The sequence below is a fragment of the Aulonocara sp. 'chitande type north' Nkhata Bay genome, linkage group LG22 (genome assembly GCF_057382095.1).
Source record: "Aulonocara sp. 'chitande type north' Nkhata Bay isolate Kocher_YH1m ecotype deep benthic linkage group LG22, A_spYH_male_GT1.1, whole genome shotgun sequence".
In the NCBI taxonomy this organism is placed as follows: Eukaryota; Metazoa; Chordata; class Actinopteri; order Cichliformes; family Cichlidae; genus Aulonocara; species Aulonocara sp. 'chitande type north' Nkhata Bay.
This window is the reverse complement of record NC_141364.1, coordinates 31,435,022-31,452,406: the sequence shown is the minus strand read 5'-3', so window position 1 is coordinate 31,452,406 and position 17,385 is coordinate 31,435,022. Positions and strand designations below refer to the sequence as shown.

Here is a 17,385-nt window from a genome sequence, read left to right as displayed (position 1 = left end):
AATAAAATCACTGCATAGTATAGGGCACATGTACTGAAGTAATAAGGCAATTCAGTGTTGTACAGGCGGTAAATCAACAAAAAAAGCCCCAAGGCTCTGCTTTGGGACCACTGCAGTTTACTGTTAATTAGTGCTCTCCCAATATTACTATTACAACCCAATATTGCGGTAAAGCATGTAATACACATGGCAGTCCATAGTGTCCACACTTTGCCTGTCCAAAGTGTTACATGTACCCGCATGCAGAAGTTGCAGGAAGCTGCAGTAACAGCAGAGGGATTTACAAGTATATGCATTTAAGCACCTAGCTTAACCATTTCTGCTCACTACCAACTTCTTGGCTTTAACCTCCTAAGACCCGAACTCTTCCACGGCATGCATCTTTTATTTCTCTTTGATATGAATGTAAAAACAAAGAATGACCAGATTGACCAGATTTTTTTTTTTTACCTGATTTTTGTTTTTTAGAAAAATGAGAGCCACATATGAGGATAGTCGTTTAAAATTTCGATAGAACAGTAGCAGTATATTGTCCTCGTAAGTGGATATCAGGCCCTTGTAGAGCAAAATTGAGTATTTTGGTCTAAATAACCCAAAATGTGATGTCCACATATGTGGACACCATGTCCTAGGAGGTTAAATATATTATCTCCCCCTGATGGTAATCCAAGTTCTTCATGCAGTAATGCAAGTTCTGCATGCATGTCTATTACCTGTTCTGCAGTGATACTGGGTTGGCTATTATGTTTATATCCTGAATTAAAAAGAAGATTTTATTAAATTTGTAGTCAATCTAACCACTTGCAGCTGTCATTTATTCTAGCCTCAATTGAGCTGCTGAAATTTAATGCTAACAATAAAGCAACAGAGATTTGCACAATATATGTGTGTATATGTGACTTTAGCACTTAGTTCTAGCACTCTTAGGAAACATGCAGCAGATGGACTCGTTTATATGCCGCTATAAAGAGTTCAAAGAGGTTGCAGACCAAACAAGGACTACCAGCAGCAGTCCAAGTGTGGAGTTAAAATCCGTGGAGACCCACTTAAGAGGTAGCTAATTATGTTGCTGTTTAATCTATTTGTCGCAAAGTACTTGGCATGACAGCATCTCCACTATATTGGCCATAAAATGGCCCATTACTCCCATCACCGAGCACATATTCACACCACAGAGGACCACTGCAGTGCCTTCATGACGCCATTCCTGACTCATGGCCCTGTCTGACAGTTTTCACACTCTGGCACCAGGACACAGCCAAGTGGCCACAAAATCCTCAGAGTGTGAGGTCAGTGTAATGGCTGAAATATCATCCTGTCTTACTTTATAGCAGTGAGTCATACAGGAAGAGGCCGCTGAACCCCAAATCACTGCAAACTGCAGAAATATTTTAGACTCTGCATAGCTGTGACAAGGTGAAAGTGCTGTAGTGCAGAGAAAAAGTAATTAGGGACTTCAATAGGTGACAGGTTGTTTTAGCATTACCCCGCTTTGAAAAGGGTGGCTGTCATCTTAGCAGGTTAAAAAGCAAAAAGGAATTCTCTTAACAGCTGTCAAAGAGAAAAGGAAGGCTGTAAAAAGGATTCATTATTGTAGGAGCAATTGAAGACACTGAGGTGTTATCACAACCTTTTACTGCTCCTCTCTACATATACTCAGCAATGCAGACACCTTTGACTTTTTTAGTTTAGAGTTGCTTTAACCTTTAGACTACAACGCCAATTTCACCAAAATTGGGACAGTGTATGAAATGTAAACTCTCATAAACCTGTGTTTCATTTACACAGAATGTAGAAAACATACTGAAAAAAGACTTTTAAAGAAAGTATGAGGTCATTTTGAGTTTGAATGGAGCAACGTGTCTAAGGGCCACCATGTAGCATTCTCTCTTTTATTAACAGTACATAAACATCCGGGAACCGAGGACAGCAGCTGCTGGACTTTTGAAATTTTGCTCTGTCCTGATTTCTAGCTGCTCCACAGTCCTGGGTCACATTTTAACTTATTTTGCATTTCGCAATTCTCAAATTGTTTTCAATCTGAAACCTCTGGACTGCAGGCAGTTCAGCACCACTGCCTGCAGTCTCAGTGGCTCTTCTACTATAATGCCATGCTGTTGTAAGTGATGCAGTATGCAGTTCAGCATTGTGTTGCTGAAATATACAAGGCCTTCTCTGAAAAAAGGGTCATCTCAGTGAGAGCATGTTTCTCTAAAACCCCGTGTATACCTATCAGCATTGATGATAGCTTTTCAGAAGTGCAAGCCCACAGATTCCTCCAGATTCTTTGAATCTTTTGATTATAATAAGTACTGTACATGATGATATATTCACAAGAGATACTGAAGTCTTCACAATGTTGTGCTAACGAACATTATTCTGAAACTGTTCCATGATTTGTAGATGCAGGTTTTTGCTGACTTTTAGATGTGTTGATGAGCAAATATTTTTTTTCTTGAAACAGCACAATATTTCAGCTTAAACACGTTGATATGTCCACTTCCATAATTTTCCATTCAAATGGACGCTCTGCACACTCTGGTCATATATCACTGTAGGAGTGCAGTGGTGTTTATTTATCTATAACACAAAACAGGCTGTCTGGCGTTACCATCAGCTTGCGTTGCTGTTACCAAGCTGGCAGTTGGCTGTTACTCTGAGCTCATTTGCATCAGCCAGTAAAACTTGAGTAAGCACAACAACTAAGAATAGCAGCGATAAGCAATGCACAACATAAAATGTGAAGACTGTTAACTGACAAAAACCAGCAACAAAAAAACAAATTAGCCAGATTATTTCAGTCCCGTATCTCAAATCGGCAAAACGTTGCAGTAACACTCTGCAGCTAGCATGCTCAGCATGCCCACGTTCTCTATTAAAAGCTAGCTCAAGCTATCTGTTTCCTTTTATAACATTAAAAATGTTGCAGCTAAAACAAGCATAAAACATGGTACTGCAACTGAGATACAGCTTAGCATGAATAATAGGTGGTGCTTGTGCACTGCTCTCACCTGAAACACCTGAAAGTAACATCTGGGCTGCTCAGTCATAAGTGATCCACGCTCCTACTGCCATCTAAAATTCAGTACTGCCTTGCCATTACATTCATGTGAGAACAGGTGAGTTTTTCCACTGTGTGCAGTGATGCAAAGCACTTTAAATAACAAAAACAAGTATTAACAATAATAATATTAATTATGTAGGGAGCACTGAGTAATGCAAACCAACTGACAGAGATCTCTGCAACTTATAATAACCTTCAAAATATCCAGGTCAGCACACACACAAACCTTTAATTAGCTTCAGAAAAGTAAGGTATAGTCAGTTTGGTGTTCATTAAATGAATATGCACACTTTTTCTTAACGGTCTGAGTCTAAATGACTCAGTGTTTAATTGAGCAAATGTGTACATCACTGACTAAGGTAGCAAAGACAACAAAAAACAAGTTATGCCACAAGCAATTTATTTTGGATTGTACGCTCTAAGGCGCGCACACACACACACAATCCACAGAGTTGGAGTGTTGTTTCTCAGGTCCTACTGGGGAAGATGAGCTTTTATCCCTCTGTTAGTGAAGCAAATGTAGCAGATAATAGAGTTTCCAGAGAAAGACGGCAAGAAGCAAAAACTAGTCAGTCGAGCTGGATTCTTATTCCGTCTAGAAGAATCAGAATATATATGGCTGACAACTCACAAAAACAAACAACTTTAGGGTTCACTGTAATCATTTCGAGGTCGGGTTCTCGTGTTCTGAGCTCATCCTACAGAAGCAGAGATCTAATGGGGCAGAGATTTCGGGAATGGGCGTTATGGAGAGCTACAGTGTTTCTTTTTTCTTAGGCCGTCTTTCATTGCAAATAAGTCAGATTTCTGCAGAGCCAATGTGAAAGACTGAGAACACAGATTAATAGGCGTCCATGTCCTTTTTTTGTTTAGTCTGCCTTAGTTAGGCTTATGTGAGGGCTTAAGGCTGTGCCATTTGTACTTGAAGAAAGAAAAATGCGATCATAAAAATGCATGAAATACAGACTCCACACCCCGGACTCACTTCCCCCTTAAGTGATTTAAAAAGGTCTGCTGCTGCGGTCAGCTGCTCTACTAACTACAAAATAACTGATCAATCAAAGATCGGTGCCTGGCCCAAAACAACACCTGTGCCCATCAAACACAGAGACAGAAACACTGCCGCAAAAATGGTACCAAATGTGGATTAGGATGACACAGCTGCACACTGAGACAGAAATCGTTACTCTTCATCAGCATGTTAAACAGGAATTACGGTGTTTCCTAGACAACTAGTTTGTGATTGTGGCGGGTAGCAGGGACGGGGGGAGTGTGCATGTGCATATGTGCGCCTGAAAAAAGGTACAACAACATTTCCTTAAATAAATTAATAAAAATTTATAATTTGTGACAATAAATAACAATAAAGTATTCAGCTGCCTCTCCAGTCAGTTCCTCATCTTGTAATCTGGCCAGCCAAAACTTTCTCAAAATATCATTAGAATATAATTATATTATACTAATTACAATAATAATACGCAGTGTTGTCTGATGTCTCCTGCATCTTTCCAATCCATGCAGTTTCCTTTGTTGTTACTGATCTGAGGTTAACAGACATACAAAGGCCACATTAGGAAGTTGGAGGTGTGGCAGTTGGAGAATCTTTAGGTTTGGACTTTAATTTTCTGCACTTTGTTTGGGCTTTTTTTTTTTGCTGAGTGGCTCCTAGACGTTGTGGCTGTGTCACAGAGGTGATGCACCAAAAAATATTTTGTGATTTGTTTAGTTGCCAGCTGATTAATGCACTCCTTAAAAGTCTGCAAGGGAGACACCCACTTTTCAGGAAACCCTTGCCACTTACTCTCCAAGCTGTAACCAGTACCGAACAATGTTCACCTTCACAGTTGCGACTGAGCTCCAATCGACACATTTCAAAACCTGTAACTTTTACTTTGAAGTGGAACAGTCTGGGTTTGTGGTTTGCATCATCGTTTCACTGCAGTTTGCAGTTTCCATCCTAGTTTCCAGAGAGATGGAGATAAGTCAGCATCTTCCATGCAAACTACTGGTTACTGTGGTGACCTGCTAGTAACCAAAGCAATTGCAAGGACGATTTCACCAATTTCACACTAGTGACTGCCAGCAACCTGCAGGAACCACTCACTAACTTGTAGTGGAATATAATTTTTATCTAGCAACCGCTGGTTACCAGGGAGTCACTTAAAGAAAAAGCATCATCTGCAGACACAAGGTGAACCAAACAACCAAATAATTTTCCTCAATGTGCTAAACCCCCATGGAGAATGTCATTCGCAAGCAAAGACAATGCTCGTTCTAAATTTTCAAGTCAGATCAATTAGTGAATCCTGAATCCAAGATTACCAGTTTCCAGAGGGACATAATAAATCCTTAACAACCTAAGAAAGGATCCTATTCAATGAGAAATCAGCATCACCTCCTAATGTACTAATATGAGTATGTTTTAATGCCTAAATGCTGCTGTTTCCCTCTAGTGTACAGCCCAGAAAGTCAGCTCTGTAGCTCTTAGCTAAAAGATCAGTTGGTGTGGCAACATGCTGTTGTTCTGCATGATGACGTCTTCGACATTCCATTCACGTCAACACACAGTGCAAACGCACACGCAGACAGACACGCAAACATGTCGGCTTCAACCACAGACCTATTAGGTCTATCACACACTGACAATCTTACCCTTACAGACACTCACACGCTGACACGAAAATGACAGAAGAGAAAAAGGAGAAGAAGAAAAATGAAGAGGCTCCATATAGAAAAGACTGGAGCGGATGACTCAATCTGGATTCACACTTCTCAGAGAGAAGACAACAGACAGAGAGAAGGAGAACCACGGGGAGAGAAAATGTGATAAAGATGGGAGGATGGAGAGAGATGTGAGATGTCAGGCAGATAAGAAGAGCTTGTAGAAAATTGTCCCAACAGCCATTCAAGAGAGAAAGACGTGTTTCTTATTGAGTCTGAAGGGGCCTTAATGCATGTTCATTCCAGCTGTCAGACTGATACTAAACACTAAGTAAATGCAGGGGACACTCAGTGTGTGTGTGTGTGTGTGTGTGTGTGTGTGTGTGTGTGTGTTTCCCCAGCATGATGGCATGATCTATCTGACTGGATAAACTGTTAAACCATGCAAGAGTCCACAGTACCTCTTTTTCCCAAATTCACAGCACTATGGGAGACTGATGTATGACTGAAGCGCTACACTCCAAGTTTCTCAGAGTGAGATCAGATGGCAGTAAGAAACTGTACACCCAAGAAAACCAACAGGGTTAGCTGTTTGAGCAAGTGCCCTGAAATAAGCTTTTCTTATTTGACAAGGCCTTCCTGTAGTAGTGACAGTGATGGGATTACAAGTCAGTTTTAGTGTTTGGGTCAACATTACACTGAGAGAATTATTCTTTAATGCATATCAACCAAACTCTTTTCTTTTGGGGGGGGGGGGGGGGGGGGGGGGGGGGTTCAACCTCGACTGAGAACATTAACCTCAGCTTCTGTTTAATGACAGTGATTCATCTTTTCTGCAGTATAATCTAGATCAGAATATCAGAATGTGACACAGCAGGCCAAATCCTGAAAAGGTATCCATCCATGTTTGTTATTTTTTTTAAATAATTTGCCTGAGTTTGCATTTAACCGATGCGTGAAGCTATACATTTTTAGACATAAGTTTTAATGGCCGCCGTTTTCTTTGTCAGTATTTATTACACGGCGTGCTGCAGGGAAAAGCCTGTTCTAACGTTAGAGTCTAAGGTTTATTTTTTAGCACCTGATGGCTCTTTTTTGCTTCTCATCTGTCAATACTTTGCATACTATTTCACGTGATTCAGTTTATTTTGAAAAGTCTCAACAGGATCTTGAGCTTTATTGTGAAAGGTTTATGTGGAAAATAAACAAGCGGACACACGATGGTTTTACCGTCGTTGTTGCTAACGTCAACGCATAAAAACAGGCGCTTGGCCGTCCGTAGTGTGGTTATATTAAATATAAGAGAAAGAGAGAACTTTAAGAAATGAATATAGCCTCTACAGTGACCATCAAAACAGTGAAAAAATATTGCTGTAAACAGTTTAAAAGATCGTAAACAAACGATAACATAAAATGAAACGATAGATGTTTTTATATCGTCATCCGATATATATCGTTATATCGAACAGCCCTATGTCAGAGTAGTTGTTTTATGCAACTAAACTGGTGTACACCTCAGATTTACCACTGGTCAAGTTAGAAGTGTCTGATGTTGCCCCAAACAGGATGGCGCTGTCACAGTTCTGGGTCATTTGTGTGTGTTTTGATAATATTTTGTATTATGGTTTATTTTCAGGTTCATTTATAGTCATAGTTATTCTATTTTGGAGTTTCTTACAGACCCTGTTTAGTTTTTGGATTATTAGGTTCCCCCTTGTGTCTTTGCCCTGTGTCTCTCTGTGTTTATGTGACCGCTGTGTCCCCCGGCCCATCATGTCCCCTCTCATCTGCTGTTCCTCCACTCCTCTCTCAGTCTTGCGTTCTTTCATTTCCCGTTTTATTGTGAAGGTCATATGTTCCATGTTCAGTGCGTTTAGTTTATCATCCCTGGTCTCGTCATGTCTAACTTGTGTCAACTGTGTTCCTTCCCCATGTGTTTTCTGTTCCCTCATCATTGTACTGTGTATTTAATCCTCTGCCTCCCTCCGTTCAGTGTTGCGTTCTCCCTCACAGTTGTGTGTTTCCCCGTGTTCTTCCCCATGTTTTTGTTATTATTTTCCATTCTCAGCAAATAAAGCTGTGTTTTGAGTTCATGTTCCGCCTATGAGTCTGCGTTTGGGTCGTACACTGCCTGCTGCGCACAGCCGATTCGTGACAGGTGCTGCTATGCAAGGCAAAATGCCCAGATTTATTTATTCATTTACATTTACATATAAATGTTTTTTTCTAATTCTCTTTTGTGTTTTGATCGCTCTCTTGCTTCACTTAAATAAAGGCAGAGGAACCTTCAGTGCCTGCATTGACCATATCATATGGGGATGCTGTTTATCGTGCCACTGCAATACTTTATTTGAATTCACACAGTTCTTCGATGGAGTCCAAATATTTTTCTTCACAGACACTCAAGAGACTACACACAAGGAACAAAACAAGGGTGAATACACAGTCATTATGATGAGGCTCATGCGGGCTGGCTTTAACCAAACACATCCCAGAGGGGACAATGTGTTGGTGTCCCAGCGACTGAAAATGATTAGCTGGCAAAAGCTGTAATTGAGTTGGAAAGGAAGCAAAAATGGCAAGCTGGGCTCTCTTACAGTCTTTAGTTTTGTCTGTGTGTGTGTCTGTGTGTGTGCTCAGTGTTTGCAGTGGCAATAACCTTTGTGAGAGTGGAAAAAGTACGATGGACCGTAGCAGCAATAGAGGAACAATCAATCACATACCAGTCCAATACCAGCCTCCCTATGAACTGCACGGTCCAGTGTGTGTGTGTGTGTGTGTGTGTGTGTGTGTGTGTGTGTGTGTGTGTGTGTGTGTGTGTGTGTGTGTGTGTGTGTGTGTGTCTTTTCAATAGAGAAAGCAAAGGAAGTGAATAAAAGAAGACAGAGATGTCTGATGAGACATGGACTGCCTTCCTATTGATATGTGAATGAGAAACCCCAACCAGAATGGTCTTTATGGCAGCAGACCAAGTCATCAAAAATGAAATTGAACAATATGTCGCCTTGACAACAGCTGCCCAGCTCACTGCCAAGCCACCATCCGGGATGGAGAATGAGGCTTTCGGCCAATCGAAATAGTCCCTCTGCCAACTGGACCTGACGAAATGGCTGACAGATATATGAGCTGGATCTGTGATTTTATTGAAAATCTAAATATGTACCAGAGTCTTCCACATCCCGCGTGACGCTGATGTGTTTTGATTAGATATTGCTGAAGTGAAGAGAGGGCCATTACACTGTGGAAAACATCCAAACTGATTCAATTCTCATGCAGTCATATGATGAAATGTTAGAGGAGGGGGGAAAAGGCTAATCGTCCTCTATGTGAAAAGTTGACAAGTTATTTGTGCTTTCTGCTGCCCTTTTTGACATAAGCTTCAGAATAACGACATGGTTGTGTTTAAACTTTTCAAGCATATTAGTCGTCCTTCCAATCAGAGTGGTATCTTTTTCCTTGCAGCAGCCTTTTTGCACTTACCTGTATTGCATTCTCTTTTTTTTCTTTATCAGCTCTTCATCCAGAGCCTCAGATGATATTTTCCTGGTTTTAGCTCTATTCCTTAAAATGAGCTATGAACTAAAACCATGCACCCAACATTTGAGGTATGAACCCAGACCATGATCTTTGAGAGTCATTACATAGCTAAATCTTAGAAGAACTATTAGTAAGCAGGATTTTCCAGAAAAGTTATTAACCCTGGGACCTTCAAGTGGCATCAGAAATGACTATTTCATCTTGCACTTAGTTAATGTAGTGGTATTAATCCCATTTAATGCAAATTCTGAGGCACAGACGAACGGCGGAGGTGTATTGGCCTTGGTACATCTCCGTCTCTGGAGAGAAACTGAGGGAGAGACAGCCCACAACAGCAGGATTGCAGAGGTTAATGTCTCTTATATAAGGCACAAAATGACTTCTTACAATTATAAAAGGACATGTTGTTTCCTACAAATATAGTCTCATATTTAATCTCCATATCAGGTTATATCATAGCATGGTACGTGCTGCAGTAAGGACAGATTGCTATAGAAACACAGCTCACCTCAACACTGTTCAAATGCTAATTTAGGACTAGGAAAGCCTGGGGAGAAACACAGGGGACAAAACAGCTGTGTGCATGTACCCTTATGAATCATTTTCTCATCTAACCTTTAACCATCATATCTAAAAGATCAGTATTTTATTTATTGCCACAATTGCTGCACATTTTCTGAAGTCTGGATGATTCATTTCTGACTGCTGCACTAATTGTTGTCTATTTCTATAATTGTTGTCTTAAGTATTCCAGCAACTTATAAATATTGGGGATAAATATTGTGGTTTGTACTCTCTCTTCTCTCTCTGTCTATATGGAAACTGTTGTTTACTTTTGGGCCACATGTCACCAGTGGCTAATATTTCCCCCTTTGTCTGTCTTTATAACCTGATAGTATGTGATGGTGTTTTTGCCTCAAGTGATGAAATATGTTTGTTCTTTTCATGTTTCGATGGAACCACTTTCTTGCGTATTTTGCAACTGGACTTTGTTGGAGGTTCTTGAGGCAGCTCTCTTTTTAGGTACCAAAATTCTCACTGGAAGCTGACATAGGACACTGCCATCTTGTGTTCAAAAAAACAAGCAAGATGAAGAAGATTAAGAATAATATCTCTGAGAAATAACTGTGTGTGTTAAACTATGTTTAACTACCTACTTTGCTAATAAATCACATTAAATTTTAATTTTAATTCATATTTAACTATTAAAAGCTGTTTGCTTTTTTTAGATGTGTGGTCATCAGAGAACAGCTCCTACAAACATGCGGTTTTATAAATTATCAGAATATAAAGTGTTTAAAATTAGCTCAGCCTGAAACATCTGCATAGACCTTAACCACATAGAACAAACTAAACTGAATGGCTGTCCACTATTAAAGGTAGACACTTTCTAAGTTTGGATACAAGAAATAATTCATAGTGGATAACTGTATGGAAATCATACTTGGTGAACACATTTCAGCCTGTCACTTTTAGGGGTACACCACTGAATCAGATGGATGTCAGCATCAACTGATATTAGCATTGTTGACTGGTATCAGCAAATATCAACAAATACATTTTCTGATATGTCGGACTTTTGCTGAATGTGTTTACATTTAGTTAACTGTTTCAAAACAGTGTGATGAATAACTTGTAATACTCAAGATGTATCTGTTTTCTTGTTTTAGCAAAAGATATAAAAAAAAACCCTCATAATTAAATTATATAAAATATTGGCATTACTGTACCCGGTGGCCAAATTATTGTTTAAAAGATTGTCGCTAACTCAGAATATCACAATATATACCTCCTTAGTCATTTTCCTCATTGATAGGTTCATATAAAAATATTCCAACATTTAAAAAGGTAGAAAAGAAAATCATACATTCCCCTATGAGTCTTCCTTCTCTCACCCCCAACCAGTCAACCAGCAGATGGCCCCGCCCCTCACTGAGCCTGGTTCTGCTGGAGGTTTCTTCCTGTTAAAAGGGAGTTTTTCTTCCCACTGTCGCCAAAGTGCTTGTTCACAGGGGGTCGTATGATTGTTGGGTTTTACTCTGTATGTATTATTGTAGAGTCTACCTTACAATATAAAGCGCCTTAAGGCGACTCTTGTTGTGATTTGGTGATATATAAATAAAATTTTATTTAATTTAATTCTTTCAGTTGTGAAATAGTTAGACAGATTTGGAGGAATAAGGGGACTAGTGCAACTGCATTGGTCGTTAGCAGATTGCCATGATCGCCTGGAGCTTGCATGGCAGATACTGACAGATCTGCAAACACTTGCCATTTACTCTCTACCCGATTGAAAAAGTCTGACCAAAAACAGAGAATATTAAAAGTAAAAATTGTATCTTACAATTGAACCAAAATATTTCAAAAGGCACAACAAAATGGTCCCTACTTCCAGTTTGCATCGCATTATTCACAGTCTTACTGTTGCTTAGAGAGCAGTTGGCAAGTTGTTGCTGACAAGTCAGCATCTGAACAATTTGTTGATGATCAAAGCGATCACGAGAATATTTTCAGTGGACTGCATACTTTTTTGTGATTAATTTCATCCAACAGCAACCAACTGGCAACCACTGAGAGAATTTACATTGTTCACTAGCAACCACTATTTGACAGGCAGTCACCAACCAGTCTCTAGGCCTGTGTGACCCAAAAGACAGTTTATAGTGGTAATTAATTACAAATTAACATAACTAATAACTCACAGATGAAAAAGGGAAAAAACCTTCACATGCAAGACTCATGATTCCACCACCAACGTGGTGGATTGAAGTGGAGATCGTTGATTTCCTGTACACAGAAATTAATCAGCACCTATGAGACCAAGTGCACAAAAAATGTTTTTAGGGACATGAAAATAAAGGTAGAAAGTTTGTGTCCAGATGAGAGACGATCACATGGCTGACAGACAGAGGAGTCAGACACTTTAACAACTAAGGACAATTTTAGTATCAAGGCTCATATAAACTGCTTATTTTAAAGTGTGGGAGGGAGCCTCTAACAGCGGTGTCCATTAGTAACTGTGGGTGTTCATTAGTTATTCATCAATAATACCTAACTCCTTCACTCAACATTCCTTTGTTTTCCCACAGCCAATGTCATCCATTCAGAAGCAGACAGGAGCTAGGACTGTGCCCCCCACTCCCTTGCCACAGTAATTTTTTTCTACCGCAACATCTGCCTCCCTGGCTAATAAAGCACGAGACAGGAATGGACGAATCAATCAGTCAAGAGACGCGCATGCAGCAGCTCATGCCAGCTGCCCTCACAAACACAAAGCACACACTGAGCCAGTGATGCATGAGACAGATGCACAGTACACCTGGCCACAGGCTTACAACAAAATGGAAGTGATACAAGGGGAGAGAATAAAAAAGAGGGAGATGTGTGGGGGGAGGTGGGGAGGGGGGGGTCAGTGCATCTTTTATCCACAGATGTAGGACATGAAAAAAAAGGGGGGGAAAGAGGACACTGGAAAAACAAACAACACATTCAAATGAACAGTCACATACAGGAAATTGTAGTGTAACATGTTCCTGCGAGCTGATATTATTGTACTACACAGAAAGTGGATCAATAGGTCATTCTTTCCGGGGGGAAGAGCATGTAACGATAATAATGTGTTTTCCTTTCCAGTGATCTGTCACTCAGTCAGCTGTTGTGTGTAACTGTAGCTTCTTTCCACCCACTGTTGGAAATAACAGTGGCGCTTCGGCTGTGTTTAACAATGCTGCAAAGATCAGGTGATCAACCTACCGAATGTTTAGGGAACAGCCTGCTGCTGCTATTATGTAATGAGTACAAGGACATCAAAATAAATGTCCCTGCTATGGATTGCTCTGAAGCGAAGTAACAAACATGGCAGTTTTGCAATCAGCCACAGTACTGTACCTGATACCGTTTTCAACTTGTGAATTTTCTGTCTTTCCACAAGTCATCCTGGCAACATGTGGCCCTGGAGACACCTACTGGACTTTTTTAAGTACTTTGGGTGATGTAAACATAACAATCATGTAAGATGCAGTCACGAAACATTACAAGTGTGTAGTTAAGATCAAAATGAAAGCCATGTTCAAAGATGGTAGACAGATAAAAATACAACTTCAGGATACCCCTAATGCTTTGAACCGGATGCAGGAGCCAATCAGATGTTTTGTAAGGTGGCCTTTGCCGTATTTCACCAGATTAGGATCTGGGGTTATTGGCGTAGGGATGCACCCAGCTATTCTGATGCTCATTCAAAGCTAGCTATTGTAGCCGTGAGCTGATTTATGGAACTGTGCCATTCAATTGAACATGTTTGATGCTTACTTAGCCATCCATTAGTGGTACACCGATTCCCAGAAAAACCAATAAGGACGGATCTTCTTCTACAGGACCAAAGAAGCCAATGGCAAAAGGGCCAACAATTTCTTCAATACACAGCAAATTATTGAATATCCTATCACAACTAGCGACCGTCGAATGTCAACTCGTAGCAACAACTGGCACTAAGCTAAGTCATACATTTCTAAACTATGAGTGAGCAACTGAATGACTACCAGTGTAACGAATGATACTGCAACCAAACTGCTAATCTGAACAAAAGTACCGAGCCACCTACACATTACACCGACAGGAGCTGCACACGCATAGAAAACCAAGCCACAAGGCTTCCAGCATACAGTGTTTATGCTAATGTTAGTCCCATGTCGCTCAATGGAGCGGACTTCTAAATACAGTGGGAGAACAAACCTGCAGGTCACACTGAAATCATAAAAATTTAAATGTATGAATTTATTTTACTTCTCTGCATTTAAAAGGAGACAAATACGAGGAATAAAAGTAAATCAGTAATTACTAAAAAAGAATAGTTGAGAAAATAAGGAAATTATTGTGAAATGCCAGAGCTTCACAGCATTATTCAAGATATTTTTAACTGTTATATTTTGTGTTTTCCTTTACATACTTAAAGACAATTTAACCATAAATTGATACCCAGTGAGCAAAAACTTGTGTGACAGAAGCTGCAGAAGATGACTTTGCATCTAAATGTTGAGAAATGGTCAAAACATGAAGGATAAAAAGCCTCTTTCCAGCTAAAAATGGTTGAAAAGTGAAAGAACACACTTTCACCTCAACACCTCTAAAAGCCATAGGTTTGGACTGGCCAAAGGCCTGTATTAATAAGTTCACCATGCTTCACACAATGAGACCGAAATATAATTTAAAACGTTAAAACCTTTTTTTAAATATTAAAAATACAGAATGGCTCCCAATTTATTGCAAACTGTAATATAAAACTGGTCCTTGTTATCGGCAGTTAGCCTAAGTCAGGGTATGTGTATCCTAGTGGAACTCGAAAAGGATGAATCATTGCAACCCTAACTTTCACTTATGAGATTGTGTCCTTTCTTTTTTCAAAAATCTTTCCACAGTCCTGAAAAACAAATTTAGAAGTAATGGGACATTTTTTTAGAGACCATGACAACATCCATGTACATCTGGGTCTTGGTGGCTAACAGCAGAGATTCTCCAATGGTCATTTTCCCGACCAATTTGAAGTTCTGTTTTTCGTGATCTGCTGATATCGATTTTCTATAACTAAAAGCAAATACAAGCAAATTATGTTTAATGCAGCATTTTAATTTTCAAAATAAAAAGTGATTAATCTTTACAACTTCTCCCAAACTCCAGCGACTTATGGGATCTTTTCTCACTACTCTGCTCTGCTAATGTATGTTTCTGTACGCCCACCTTTACCCAAAACATCCTACCTTACCAAACAAAAGCTCCCACAGCGTTTATATGACAGAACAAAAGTCAGCTACTTACATTATTTTTCAGCATGTTTATAACTTTACCACATCGCCCCTTTTGTACTTGTCTCCATGATTTTCCTCACACCTGTTGATCCCACACTGCTGGTTTGAATCTGTGCTTTGGATAGCTTTAGCTTTAGCAACTTTGCCTTTGTTGGCTTATTAAAATGTCCATGTTCGCCAGGGCGATGGTGATTTAAGTTTTGTATTAGGTTTGTGGTTCTGGACAGTTTACTTTGGAAAACTTTATAACTCCAGTTACAATAAAACTTTTACACTAATATTATGTTGGCATTTGGCTGTGAGTGTTAGCACAACTATTTACCTGTGCAGCTGTACGTGTGTTGCACATGAATGAAACAAAATGGCTCATAATGGGACACAGATGAGCCTGACTGGCTAGTCACCGGTCCTGGCCAACCACGCTGGAAACTGGACGATCCCAGTCCCTGGCCAGTCAATCGGTGCATTAAAAAAACTCAAATCTTAAACTTAAACACAAAAACAGAGCAGTGAAAGTGTACCGTGTGGGTCTGAGACCTGTCGTGCACTAAGGACCAGCTGCTCCTCAGTTAAAGGCCAGCAGCCAAAGGACTGCAAAGCCAAAATTATTTGTCACTGCCACAACCATACCATCACAGATGTGCTTGTGTCTTGTTATTTTTATGTAATAATGCTTTTTTTTAAATTATCTCAAACACCATAAATTATGTGCAGACTTATCATAGAAATAGAAATACAGATAGAAACACACGGTGCAATACTTTGATGCATGTGATTTGACTGTTTGAAGCCCAGGAGGCCACCAGTGATGTGAACAAGCACTCACTCACTCACACACACACACACACACACACACACACACACACACACACACACTCATTTAAAGCTGGTCTTATTGATTGTCCTGGTATCATCCAGAGGACTGAATTATGTAGATAAAACTAAACTACCAGCTCAGCCTGCTTTGATCACCCATATCTGCCTCACTCTGCACTCTCACAGGTCAGCAACAAATGACTCATGGATACAGTTTTCTCTCGCAAACACACAAACACTGACTCCTGATATTCATCAGTTACATTTAGCGCAACCATCCACTCAGGGGGCAGTCAGAGCCTCCATGTATTTGCTAAAAACAGCAGGATATGCAACTACCATGCTTATATCAAGCCATTAACAGAACATAGTCAGAGTCCAGTTTCAGTCTTGAAACACGGAGTGAGCTTTATTTTGTTCAGCCACTTATTGCTCCTAAAGCATGAAGGGCATCCTAGCTCTGACTTCCCAAAGCTGCATTTTCAGGTAAAGGCAGAAGAAAACAGCATATTCTTTAAAAATGACTCACCCAATGTAACAAACGCCAGGGTGATAATGACTGCTGTCATCACCAGAGTGCCTCTTTTGTTTTGAACAGGGAAACGTGGACCCAAGTTCAATTGCCTCTACAGCCCCAAGTGTCCTTGAGCAAAACACTTGAAGCTCTATTTGCTCAACAAATACAGTCCAGTCTACCTAAAACACCGACTTTGATTCATTTGCAGTGACAAATTATCACAGTGATACAAACAGGGGAGAGAGTTAAGTTCATCCTTTCTGGATAATAGCCAACAGCAAAATAGTGTCCATGACTTCTTGTTTTAATCTCTTTTTTAGAAATTAAAGGCAGATTTGACACATTTTCACTACCACCTGTGCACGTTAATATGACGATGAAAACAGAGTATTTACAAATATGCCAAATAAATGTCCTCCACTTACCCTGTAACGCGTGGAAGAAGATTAAGCTCCTTTCAGCCAGAAAACAAAAGCCTCTCTTTTTCTTTCCAGCTATTCTCGCGGCGGTGTTTTGCTCCAAAACAGTTGTTCCCTTATGTAAAATAACCTTCGCGTTAACTCACCTCTCTCTCTGGAAGCAGATGAATGAACCGCTGCGTCTCCCTTGCCAACACATTTGCATAAAGCCCGCCTCTCCGACCCGGAGATTGGCTAGGTTTCCGTTTAAAGGTGGACCCCTTTTAAGTGATTCGACGGAGCCGCATGTCAATAAAACAAAGAGCGCACAACAAGCGCACGCGCCTGTGCCCTCGCGTCCTGTCTCTGTAGCACCGCGTGCGCAGCAGAGAGAGAGAGAGAGAGAGAGCCCAGTAGTGAAAAACTGTAAAGAACAACACATCTCCAGCGAAAACAGAAATACACACGACACATGTTCGTTGTCCTGTGTAATTTTCTGGTACTTCTCGCTCAAATTCGCCATATTTTATTTTATTATTTGTAAACTTTGTCCTTTAGCTCCTATAACATGGTGGATATTTACTTATCGGA

General features: G+C 40.1%; 1 protein-coding gene across 1 annotated transcript in view; it reads right to left on the bottom strand.

Moving 5' to 3' along the window:
* Positions 1-16,975, bottom strand: part of LOC147304472 (visinin-like protein 1) — a 28,672-nt gene extending 11,697 nt beyond the window's left edge. The window contains exon 1 of the mRNA XM_086279769.1: positions 16,822-16,975. The gene's annotated coding sequence lies outside the window, so the exon portion shown is untranslated. The remainder of the gene's footprint in view (positions 1-16,821) is intronic.
* Positions 16,976-17,385: the final 410 nt, after the last annotated feature.